General features: G+C 39.3%; 1 protein-coding gene across 1 annotated transcript in view; it reads right to left on the bottom strand.

Moving 5' to 3' along the window:
* The window catches only part of Cntn5 (contactin 5), a 755,408-nt gene that overhangs the window by 176,875 nt on the left and 565,876 nt on the right, over window positions 1-12,657 (bottom strand). The window lies entirely within an intron of this gene.

Here is a 12,657-nt window from a genome sequence, read left to right as displayed (position 1 = left end):
AGTATGGGAATAAAAATGAACAAACTAAATTAGTAACATCTGTTCAAATTAATGTAGAGATACCATTTAGACTTCAAGTATTTGTACCAGATAGCTTGCTTGTTGAGGAGTAAAACTAGGTAATGAAGCTTTCACCATGGGCCCAATTCTTGGGCTTAAAAATCTTCACAATAATCAACTAGGGGCTACTGGGCCCATAATCTCAATTTCAACCAAATCACCCTCTGACCACTCCTTCCTATCTTTTTCTCTAAAATTTCTATGCGTTTTAAGTTACCCAGATCTGTGGTATATTGATCTTACCACCTTTGCACTTTCTCAGCCAACTTATTTCCTTGTTCTATCAAGTTTAAACTTTGTGTTCAATCATTATAATCACTTACATTCTTCTAAGCACAGTCTTAGAATAATTAGAAAAAAATAAGAATAAACTTTCTGAACTGTACCCTATACAATCTAATTAGTTACTAATCCTTGCTTTTGCCCAACAAATTGAACATTGGTGGAGTAAAACAAAGAAATTTGCTTAAAAGATTATTTAAAAAGACTTTTCTCAAAATACTCAATCTTCATTCCCGAGGCTCACTCTAACCTGGTGAATTTGATCCTTGTTTCATATTCCTCCCTTCCACATGGGTCTGCCTGCTTTTCTGTTACCATGACTGAACTGGTCCCATTCCTATTCAGAGCACAGACTATCTTTCATTCACTTCATCATCTTTTAAGCAATTCAAGGATATTATTCTGACAACACCTCTCTCTTTCTTGCATTATCAATTTGTTCCTCTCTCCTGGTTTGTTCTTATAAGTCCATAAATGTATTTTCTCTCATTTAAGAATCTCAAAATTCCATTTATTCAATTTACAGTAAGAATTAGTATTCTATACTTTTCCTCTTATGTTTCTTTAAACTCATCAAAATGATCTTTATTCCAAATATAATAGTGAAACTGCCACTGACCATGTCACTAATGATTGCCCTGTTGTTGAATACAATGTTCAGCTCTCCTTCCTCATCCTACTTACTTTGGTCACGTTGTTTCAAACAGTGACTTAGTTCTTGTCTATTGCTTTTCTATCTTCAGTCTCCTTGCATGATATCAGTTAGCATCATTTCTCTGAAGACAATCCATTGGCATATAAATCCCAAATTTGTACATCAAGGCCAAACCTCTGCTGTCAAGTCTAATCTCATATGTCCAACTGTCTACTGGATGTCTCCACTTGGATGTTTGATGGACATCTCAAATTTAACATGTGAAAGATTGAGCTCTTGATTCCAAAGCCTGTTTCTCCTGCTTCCTTGTCCATTACAGTACAATGCCAGCAACATCCTTCTACTCCCTCAGCTGAAGTTAACTTTTCTCTTTCCTTTAACCCACATGAAATTCATGATAAAATCCTCCTGATGAGCTATACATGTAAAATCTGATATTTCTATTTACATGTGCTCCTCCCACCCTGAACCGATCACCATAATCTTTACATTAATGTAATAGCATCCTGCTTGGTCTGCCTGTTTCTGCCTTTGTCCCCTTTAGTCTCTCCAGGGAGAATGGAAATGAGGAATATTCCTTCTTTACTTGTGGTGAGACAGAAAACCATTTTAATGCTTTGAGAAAAGTCCAAGTTCTTACCAGATCAGATATGCTTGGCCTCCAGGACCTGATTTATCACAACTCTTTACGCCGCCTTCACTCCACTTTACTTCTCAAGCACAGTGCATTCACTTCAAGGTTTTCAAATCTGTTGTTCCCTCTGCTAGATCTATTCTCCCAGATAAGGCTCAACCCACCCCTATCTCCTCACTTTCTCAGTAACATCTTTCACTATTCTATCCATACTTCTCAACCCCATGGTGACTGTCTGCCTTTCTCACCTCTTCAAACACATTAGAAATGGAAATTTGTTGAGAACTTTTTTCTCTGCTGTTGCTCAGTGCCCAAGACAATGCCTAGAAAACAGTATGTAAAACATATATTAAAAAAAAAAAAAAAAAAAAATATATATATATATATGTATACACACACACACATGTATGTATGTAAAATATATTTAAGTGTGTCTTTTATGTTATGAAATATCTATAAGGTGCACTTACATATTCAAGAATAATTACATACAATTGTATTCATTATAAAATGCCCATTTTAGTCATTTTGTGCTGACATTCTGTTGTAGTCTGAGTGACTTAAACAACAGACATTTATTTCTCAAAGCCAGAATGCCAAGAAGTCTAAGATCAGGAAGATTCTGGTGAAGGATCTCTTTCAGGCTAGCAAAGATATACCTTCTCATTGTGGCCTCATATGGCACAGAGAAGAAGGTCTAGACTCTTCTTCTCATAAGGACACTAATACATTATGAGGTCCTCATGACTCATTTAAACTTAATTACCTCCCAAAGTCTGCACTTATAAACAGCATCACACTATGTATTAGGACATCAATATACAAACTTTGGGTGTATATAGACATTCAATGCATAATAATATAATTGTTTTCTTATCGTAAGTTTTTCCTTACAAAGAATAGACGAAAGCCTTACCCATGTGCAGTGAAGGCATTAACTTCTGATTTTGACAGTTGTACTTCTGCTTGTATTGATGACATTCTGAGCATCTCATGTGTATAGGGACTAGTCATTTATTTTATGGCACAAATTATGGAAATTTTCAGAAAGAAAAACGCACAAAAGGTAAAATTACAGAATTTTTTAAATAGTTATGGACTGACTAACAAATAGATTTTATTATGTTAGGGTAACTTTAAAAATCATTCTATTTAAAGGTCATTTTCAAAAATAAGTTTCTTTCAAAAAATCCAAGATAACATTTACATTAAAGAAAAATTTTAGAAATCTTAAAATTTGTTTTATGGCAATTTAAAGGTGATAAAACAGAAATAATTTGGGATATATCCACAAAGTTACTAAATTTCTTAGGTATATATGTATCTAATGCCTTGTCACTAATATTTTTTTTCTAAAGAATAGATTTTTTTCAGCTTAAATTGATCTTTTTCTATGTATCATAAAATGTCTAGAGGTACATAGTATGTTCAAAGTACATTTTCTAAATGGAAGTGCTCAATTCCATTGGGGAGGAGGCTGATAACATTAAATTGTGTAAATATTTTAAATATTTATGGTTAAATTTTCATTATATTTCTCCACTTTATATACTTTTCTTCTGTTTACATTAATAGAATATCAGTTTGTTTGAATGAAAGTCTAAATTATATATATGTATTGCATAAATTCCAGAGTTCCTACCTCACATGTCTTGATTTATAAATGTTTTAATTTATTAAGAAAATCAATAGCAAGAATGGATCAACAGAGGTTATATTTTGACTGCATGATTTGGTTGAAAGATACTGACTTCTCATTTGAGTAAACTTAATTGATATTAATTTTGGGGGGGCATTGTTACAAAACTGGCATCACTTAACTATTTGTAAGGTCTGCTTCTGCCAATGGAGGCAACATTATTAACAGCTTTAAATATTTTCTGCTTGCAGACAAAAACTGGTAATATAAAATAAACAATTAGTTTAGACAGACATTTATCTAAATAAAAAGTGATGTTTCACAGAGTGATATGTAAATGCAGTCAGCAGCTTCCTATGTTAAGTTGTCATCTTTCTGAAATTTATTAACTTTTGGAATGATGCTGATGTTGTTTCAGTACACTTCTGTGTTCTAGTTTTTGCATTCTCAGACTTATTGGTAAATATCATCAAATATATTCCCTATCAACTTTCTTAATCAAATTCAGTACTTAAATATTCACTTTGGGTGTTCTTTTGTTGCTGCTAATGAACTGCCAATGTATTTGAAGCTAAATTTCAAAAAATACTACCAAATACATATAGATTTACTCTATACAATGACCACAGCTTCCACAGCAAGAGTACTAGGACTACTCTCCATAAGAGTACCTGGCCTCACTTGTCTCACACATATAGGATACATCTCACCCACGATTTTCAAGTTTCCTTAGTGCTCCCATTACTTATGATCTGAAGGCCTCAGGCATCTTGTGGACAGCACATCAGGCCATTACAATAACCTGCCAGCAGGGCTGGCAGTGTCAAAAATGATTCACATGGGAGGTAAAAGGAAGTTCCTGCATCTCAGTCACACCGGTTTAGGGACAGCAAACTTTACTTGTTTCAGTATATTTTATATCCTTTTCAAAAAATAGTATACAATAGTTAAAAAGCCTTGAAAGGCCAGGAAAGAGAAAGAGGTTAGTTCTTTTAGATTCAAATATAAATGAGAATACGAACTATTCAGTATATATACATCTAACATACAACTAGATGATACCATGGCATTTGGCCCTCAGAAACTGTGGAAGGATTGTATTACTGTTTCCATCACTGGATAATGATTTCAGGGCTCAGAAATATTAAATGAACTAGGCAAGATCAGACAAGTGGCAGAACTTGGATGAGGAACTAGGCAGATCTCTGAAAACAGCAAGCAGTTTTTTGTAGAACAAAGGAACTAGAGTTATACAAACAGAAATGCCAGAACTATGAATGAGTTAAAATGTTACTAAAGTTGACTAAACTTTCCATAAAGGAGAAGAATGAATGTGATGAAGGTTTAAAAGATTATAATTTAAGAAATGCCTTATTTAGAGAAAATTGGTCTAATGATGCTATTGAAGACTTTGGGGGTATTAAGCACATATTTACTTCCTTCCAGGTTTTAAACAATTGAGAAATGAGCTAAGAACCAAGTAAGGGCAGATGTGTCAGAAATCAGCCTTATTTCTAGCAAGCCTGACTGTAGCAGTGTTTTCTACCTCTCATCACAAATTGAAATGAATGCCCAGTTCCTGAAGAATGAGAGTATGGGGTTTTAAGTTTAAATCCTATGAATCATTTTCTTCTGTATTCTGTATAGTTTATCTGAAGAGTGTGAGCTGCAAGAATAGAAGGAAAAATTATATGTATATCTACATCTGTCTATTGGTCTATCTAGACATACCTTTTAGAACAACAACAACAACAAAAAACAAGTCTTCTTGATTGTACTGGAAAACATGATGGATATGTAGGCACAATACAGGGCTTCTGGGCAGAACTGACCCAACTGCAGGCTGGATTTCAGGCCCAACTCATTCTGTTTTAACTTGTAGGGGTAGTATATAGATCTGGGTGCAGAGCTAAGGCAAGTTACCATGGGACATGAGAAGTTACTACCTGCAGTGACCTTTGACAAGTTAACCAAGGGCATGTCTGGCTCTCAACAATCACTACCATTCCTGATCTTCTGAAGAGGTAAAAGTCAGAAGTGCCCACCCACTTCCCTCAAGAGCTTGCATAGACCTGTGATGATGCTGGGACTCTTAGGGCTCCAGCAGTCTCATCTCACTCCAGAGTTAATTTTGAGAGGGGCTGGAAAAAAGGTGAAGAAAAGAGGGGGCCAGATCAGAGAGGATCTTCTTGGCAATGCTGAAGGATTTGGACTTTATCATATAGGTAGGGAAAGATGAAGACACTGTCAAGGGCAATCATATCTACATTCGCAAAATGGCAGTAGGCTAGTGGAGAGATCATTTAGGAGGATACTGAAACAGCAGAAGCAAAAAAATAAAGACCTAGAGAATAGGCAGTTGTAAGGGTGGAGACTATACAGTATATTTTATTTTACTTGTTTGTTACATTCAGAGCTGGCCTGACGAATTTACACTAATATGTTTCACTTTAAAATACTTATATATAGTTCAAAACATTTAAAACTCATCCTGTCAAGTCATTTATATTTATTTATATTAGCTTAAGGGTAAAAATAAGCTTAAATTGCATTAAAATGGCCAAGCAGAAGAATCTAATTATATCCTGATATTTTCTTTCTTTTTTTTTAGAGAAATAAAAATCTTTAAAGAAGCAAAATTATCTCTATTTTCAAATAGTAGAATAAAACAGAAAATCCCATAGATGCAACAGGAATAAAACACTATAGTAAGGTGGAGGATATAATAACGGAGAAATCAATATGGTTCAAATATCCAAGCAATTACCATTTAAAAGACATAGTAAGTAGAGAAAACCTCTATTTACAATAGTAAAATGGGATAAAATGTTAAAAATAAACTCAACAAAAAATGCAAAACATGAAAAAACACTCTGGATGTTATAAAATCAAATTTCAAAATATGAAAAGATATCTCTCATCTATATAAAATGAATCAACACTGTAAAGATGACAGATATCCATAAGTCAATTTGTGAATATAATGAAAAAAGCACAATAATAGGTATAATTTTCCTTATGTTTATTTATTTTTTGGTGCTGAGGATTGAACTCAGGGCCTCATGCATGCTAGGCAAGTGCTCTACCTTTGAGCTACACTCTCATCTCCTGACATTGTCAACACTGACTATACTCTATGTACTGAGAACAGTAACTGTTTCATGGAATTTTATTATCAACAAAATTTGTAAAAACTGAAAATTCTCATTTGTCATTATGAAGTTGAGATACAAAAGTAAAGAATGTAATTTTAAAAGAGACACTAGCAGATGTTTTTATTATTATAATATCATTTTTCTGGATAATAATAGACTCAATGTTATAGAAAAATAGAGTATTTAAATTTTGAATGTGTATGACCTAATTACAAAATATAAAAGTAATGGATATTCATTATAATATGTATGAAAAGTTTAAAATTGTACAAAGAAGAAAATAAGGACATTCTATGATTTCACTATCCAGATATTATCACTATTTACCTTTTGGACTATTCTAGAATCTAATGAGAGATGTTTTTAGTTGGCAATGGACCTTTATTTCATTTATTTAAATATAGTACTGAGAATCAGACCCGGTGCCTCACACATGCTAGGCAAGCGCTCTGCCACTGAGCCAAAAACTCTGCCCTCTAATGAAAGATTTTAATATGAAAAGAAATGCACTATAGTAGAGAGAACTGTGAACACGCACAGAGCAGGCCCAGCGGCCGGCTGAGGGGCAGAGCCGCCCCCCACCCCCCTCGCCTGCCAGGTAGGGGAAGGGTGACCACCGACAGAAAAGGCCCAGTGGCCCGCGGCGGGACAGAGCTTCCAATCACTCCTGCAAGGTAGGCGGGCCTGCGACCCACCGGCAGAAGAGGAGCAGCGGCCTGCTGAGAGGCTGAGCCGCCCCCTCCCCCAGCGCCGGCATAGTAGAGGGAACTGTGACCAAACACAGAGCAGGCCCAGCGGCCGGCTGAGGGGCAGAGCCGCCCCCCACCCCCCTCGCCTGCCAGGTAGGGGAAGGGTGACCACCGACAGAAAAGGCCCAGTGGCCCGCGGCGGGACAGAGCTTCAAATCACTCCTGCAAGGTAGGCGGGCCTGCGACCCACCGGCAGAAGAGGAGCAGCCGCCTGCTGAGAGGCTGAGCCGCCCCCTCCCCCTGCGCCGGCATAGTAGAGGGAACTGTGACCAAACACAGAGCAGGCCCAGCGGCCTGCTGAGGGGCAGAGCCGCCCCCCACCCCCCTCGCCTGCCAGGTAGGGGAAGGGTGACCACCGACAGAAAAGGCCCAGTGGTCAGCGGCGGGACAGAGCTTCCAATCACTCCTGCAAGGTAGGCGGGCCTGTGACCCACCGGCAGAAGAGGAGCAGCCGCCTGCTGAGAGGCTGAGCCGCCCCCTCCCCCTGCGCCGGCATAGTAGAGGGAACTGGGACCAAACACAGAGCAGGCCCAGCTGCCTGCTGAGGGGCAGAGCCGCCCCCCACCCCCCTCGCCTGCCAGGTAGGGGAAGGGTGACCACCGACAGAAAAGGCCCAGTGGTCAGCGGCGGGACAGAGCTTCCAATCACTCCTGCAAGGTAGGCGGGCCTGCGACCCAACGGCAGAAGAGGAGCAGCCGCCTGCTGAGAGGCTGAGCCGCCCCCTCCCCCTGCGCCGGCATAGTAGAGGGAACTGTGACCAAACACAGAGCAGGCCCAGCGGCCTGCTGAGGGGCAGAGCCGCCCCCCACCCCCCTCGCCTGCCAGGTAGGGGAAGGGTGACCACCGACAGAAAAGGCCCAGTGGCCCGCGGCGGGACAGAGCTTCCAATCACTCCTGCAAGGTAGGCGGGCCTGTGACCCACAGGCAGAAGAGGAGCAGCCGCCTGCTGAGAGGCTGAGCCGCCCCCTCCCCCTGCGCCGGCATAGTAGAGGGAAATGTGACCAAACACAGAGCAGGCCCAGCGGCCTGCTGAGGGGCAGAGCCGCCCCCCACCCCCCTCGCCTGCCAGGTAGGGGAAGGGTGACCACCGACAGAAAAGGCCCAGTGGCCAGCGGCGGGACAGAGCTTCCAATCACTCCTGCAAGGTAGGCGGGCCTGCGACCCACCGGCAGAAGAGGAGCAGCGGCCTGCTGAGAGGCAGAGCCGCCCCCTCCCCCCCGCGCCTGCAAGGTAGTCGGAACTGTGACCACTATCAGAACAGGTCAGACCTGCAACCGAGAGACAGAACAGGCCCAGTGGCCTGAGGAAGGGTAGAGCCGCCCCCCCCCCACGCCTGCAAAGTAGGCGGACCTGCGACCCACTGGCAGTACAGCCCCAGAGGCCTGCAGAGGGGCAGTGCCGCTGCCTGCGCCTGCAAAGTAGGCAGAACGGCGACCACCGACAGAACAAGCCTAGCGGCCCGCAGAGGGACAGAGCCGCCGCCCGCGCCTGCAAGGTCGGTGGACCTGCTACCGACTGGCAGAGCAGGCCCAGCTGCCTGCCGGCGTGGTAGGCACATTGCCCCAATTGGAGGAGGGGCAGAGCCGCCGCCCGCGCCTGCGAGGGAGACTTTGCAACTATACAAGACCAATATAAATATATATGGGGAAAATTCAATAGCACAACAGTTTCACCAAGTAGAAAGGAACGCGAACAGTATGAAGAGACAAGGAAAGAAAGGACCACAAGCATTGCAGGTCAACTCAACGTTAGAAGAGGTAATAGCTGCAGCTGATGGAATGTCAGATAAAGAATTCAGGATATACATGCTTCAGATGATCTGGAGTCTCAAGGAAGACATCAGACAGCAAAATCAGACAATGAAAGATCACTTCAACAATGAATTACATAAACAAATCCAAGAAGCAAAAGATCAACTATACAGGGAAATAGAGGTTATAAAAAACAAACAAACAGAAATCCTAGAAATGCAGGAAGCAATAAGCCAACTTAAAAACTCAATTGAGAATACTACCAGCAGAGTAGAACACTTAGAAGACAGAACATCAGACAATGAAGATAAAGTATTTCAACTTGAAAAAAACATAGACAGCTCAGCAAGACTGTTAAGAAACCATGAGCAGAACATCCAAGAAATATGGGATAACATCAAGAGACCAAATTTAAGAGTCATTGGGATACAGGAAGGAACAGAGTTTCAAACCAAAGGAATGAGCAATCTATTCAATGAAATAATTCGAGAAAACTTCCCAGACTTGAAGAATGAGACAGAACCCCAAATCCTAGAAGCCTACAGGACGCCGAATGTGCAAAATCATAAGAGACCCACACCTAGACACATTATAATGAAGATGCCCAACATACAGAATAAGGAGAGAATTTTAAAAGCTACAAGAGAAAGGAAGCAGATCACATTTAGGGGTAAGCCAATCAGGATAACAGCTGATCTTTCAACACAGACTCTGAAAGCTAGAAGATCCTGGAATAACATATTTCAAACACTGAAAGAAAATGGGTTCCAACCAAGAATTGTGTTTCCAGCGAAATTAAGCTTCAGGATGGAAGATGAAATTAAAACCTTCCACGATAAACAAAAGTTAAAAGAATTTGCAGCTAGAAAACCATCTCTTCAAAACATCCTTGGCAAAACATTACAGGAAGAGGAAATGGAAAATAACAATGAAAACCAACAGTGGGAGGTAGGACACTAAAGGGGGGAAAATAATCAAAGTGGAAAACAAACCATGTTTAGTAACATAAATAAACAAATATGGCTGGAAGAACAACCCATATCTCAATAATAACCCTAAATGTTAATAGCTTAAACTCACCAATCAAGAGACACAGGCTAGTAGAATGGATCACAAAACAAGACCCAACAATATGCTGCCTACAGGAGACGCATTTGATAGGAAAAGACATACATAGGCTGAAGGTGAAAGGTTGGGAAAAATCATATCACTCATATGGACTTCGGAAACAAGCAGGAGTATCCATACTCATATCAAATAAAATAGATTTTAAGCCAAAGTTAATCAAAAGGGATAAAGAGGGACACTACATACTGCTCAAGGGAACCATACACCAACAAGACATAACAATCATAAATATATATGCCCCAAACAATGGTGCAGCTATGTTCATCAAACAAACTCTTCTCAAGTTCAAGAGTCTAATAGACCACCATACAATAATCATGGGAGACTTCAACACACCTCTATCACCACTGGACAGATCTTCCAAACAAAAGTTGAATAAGGAAACTATAGAACTCAATAACACAATTAATAACCTAGACTTAATTGACATATATAGAATATACCACCCAACATCAAGCAGTTACACTTTTTTCTCAGCAGCACATGGATCCTTCTCAAAAATAGATCATATATTATGTCACAGGGAAACTCTTAGACAATACAAAGGAGTAGAGATAATACCATGCATCCTATCTGATCATAATGGATTGGAACTGAAAATCAACGATAAAAGAAGGAAGTAAAAAGAATACATCACTTGGAGAATGAACAATAGGTTACTGAATGATCAATGGGTTATAGAAGACATCAAGGAGGAAATTAAAAAATTCTTAGAGATTAATGAAAACACAGACACAACATATCGGAATCTATGGGACACATTGAAAGCAGTTCTAAGAGGAAAATTCATTGCTTGGAGTTCATTCCTTAAAAAAAGAAAAAAACAACAAATAAATGATCTCATACTTCATCTCAAAATCCTAGAAAAAGAAGAGCAAAACAACAGCAAAAGAAGTAGAAGGCAAGAAATAATTAAAATCAGAGCTGAAATTAATGAAATCGAAACAAAAGAAACAATTGAAAAAATTGACAAAACTAAAAGTTGGTTCTTTGAAAAAATAAACAAAATCGACAGACCCTTAGCCATGCTAGCGAAGAGAAGAAGAGAGAGAGCTCAAATCACTAACATACGGGATGAAAGAGGCAATATCACAACAGACACTTCAGAAATACAGAAGATAATCAAAAATTATTTTGAATCCTTATACTCCAATAAATTAGAAGATAGTGAAGGCATAGATAAATTTCTTAAGTCATATGATCTGCCCAGATTGAGTCAGGAGGATATAGACAACCTAAACAGACCAATATCAATTGAGGAAATAGAAGAAACCATCAAAAGACTACCAACTAAGAAAAGCCCAGGACCGGATGGGTATACAGCAGAGTTTTACAAAACCTTTAAAGAGGAACTAATACCAATACTTTTCAAGCTACTTCGGGAAATAGAAAAAGAGGGAGAACTTCCAAATTCATTCTACGAGGCCAACATCACCCTGATACCTAAACCAGACAAAGACACTTCAAAGAAAGAAAACTACAGACCAATATCTCTAATGAACCTAGATGCAAAAATCCTCAATAAAATTCTGGCCACTCGGATACAAAAACATATCAAAAAAATTGTGCACCATGATCAAGTAGGATTCATCCCTGGGATGCAAGGCTGGTTCAATATACGGAAATCAATAAATGTTATTCACCACATCAATAGACTTAAAAATAAGAACCATATGATCATCTCGATAGATGCGGAAAAAGCATTCGACAAAGTACAGCATCCCTTTATGTTCAAAACTCTAGAAAAACTAGGGATAACAGGAACATACCTCAATATTGTAAAAGCAATCTATGCTAAGCCTCAGGCTAGCATCATTCTGAATGGAGAAAAATTGAAGGCATTCCCTCTAAAATCTGGAACAAGACAGGGATGCCCTCTCTCACCACTTCTGTTCAACATAGTTCTCGAAACACTGGCCAGAGCAATTAGACAGACGAAAGAAATTAAAGGCATCAAAATAGGAAAAGAAGAACTTAAATTATCACTATTTGCAGATGACATGATTCTATACCTAGCAGACCCAAAAGGGTCTACAAAGAAACTATTAGAGCTAATAAATGAATTCAGCAAAGTGGCAGGATATAAAATCAACACGCATAAATCAAAGGCATTCCTGTATATCAGCGACAAATCCTCTGAAATGGAAATGAGGACAACCACTCCATTCACAATATCTTCAAAAAAAATAAAATACTTAGGAATCAACCTAACAAAAGAGGTGAAAGACTTATACAATGAAAACTACAGAACCCTAAAGAGAGAAATAGAAGAAGATCTTAGAAGATGGAAAAATATACCCTGTTCATGGATAGGCAGAACTAACATCATCAAAATGGCGATATTACCAAAAGTTCTCTATAGGTTTAATGCAATGCCAATCAAAATCCCAACGGCATTTCTTGTAGAAATAGAGAAAGCAATCATGAAATTCATATGGAAAAATAAAAGACCCAGAATAGCAAAAACAATGCTAAGCAGGAAGTGTGAATCAGGCGGTATAGCGATACCAGACTTCAAACTATATTACAGAGCAATAGTAACAAAAACAGCATGGTACTGGTACCAAAACAGGCGGGCGGACCAATGGTACAGAATAGAGGACA

The sequence above is a fragment of the Marmota flaviventris genome, chromosome 9 (assembly GCF_047511675.1).
Source record: "Marmota flaviventris isolate mMarFla1 chromosome 9, mMarFla1.hap1, whole genome shotgun sequence".
Taxonomy (NCBI): domain Eukaryota; kingdom Metazoa; phylum Chordata; class Mammalia; order Rodentia; family Sciuridae; genus Marmota; species Marmota flaviventris.
The sequence above is the reverse complement of the archived record's forward strand: the minus strand, read 5'-3'. Positions and strand labels throughout refer to the sequence as shown.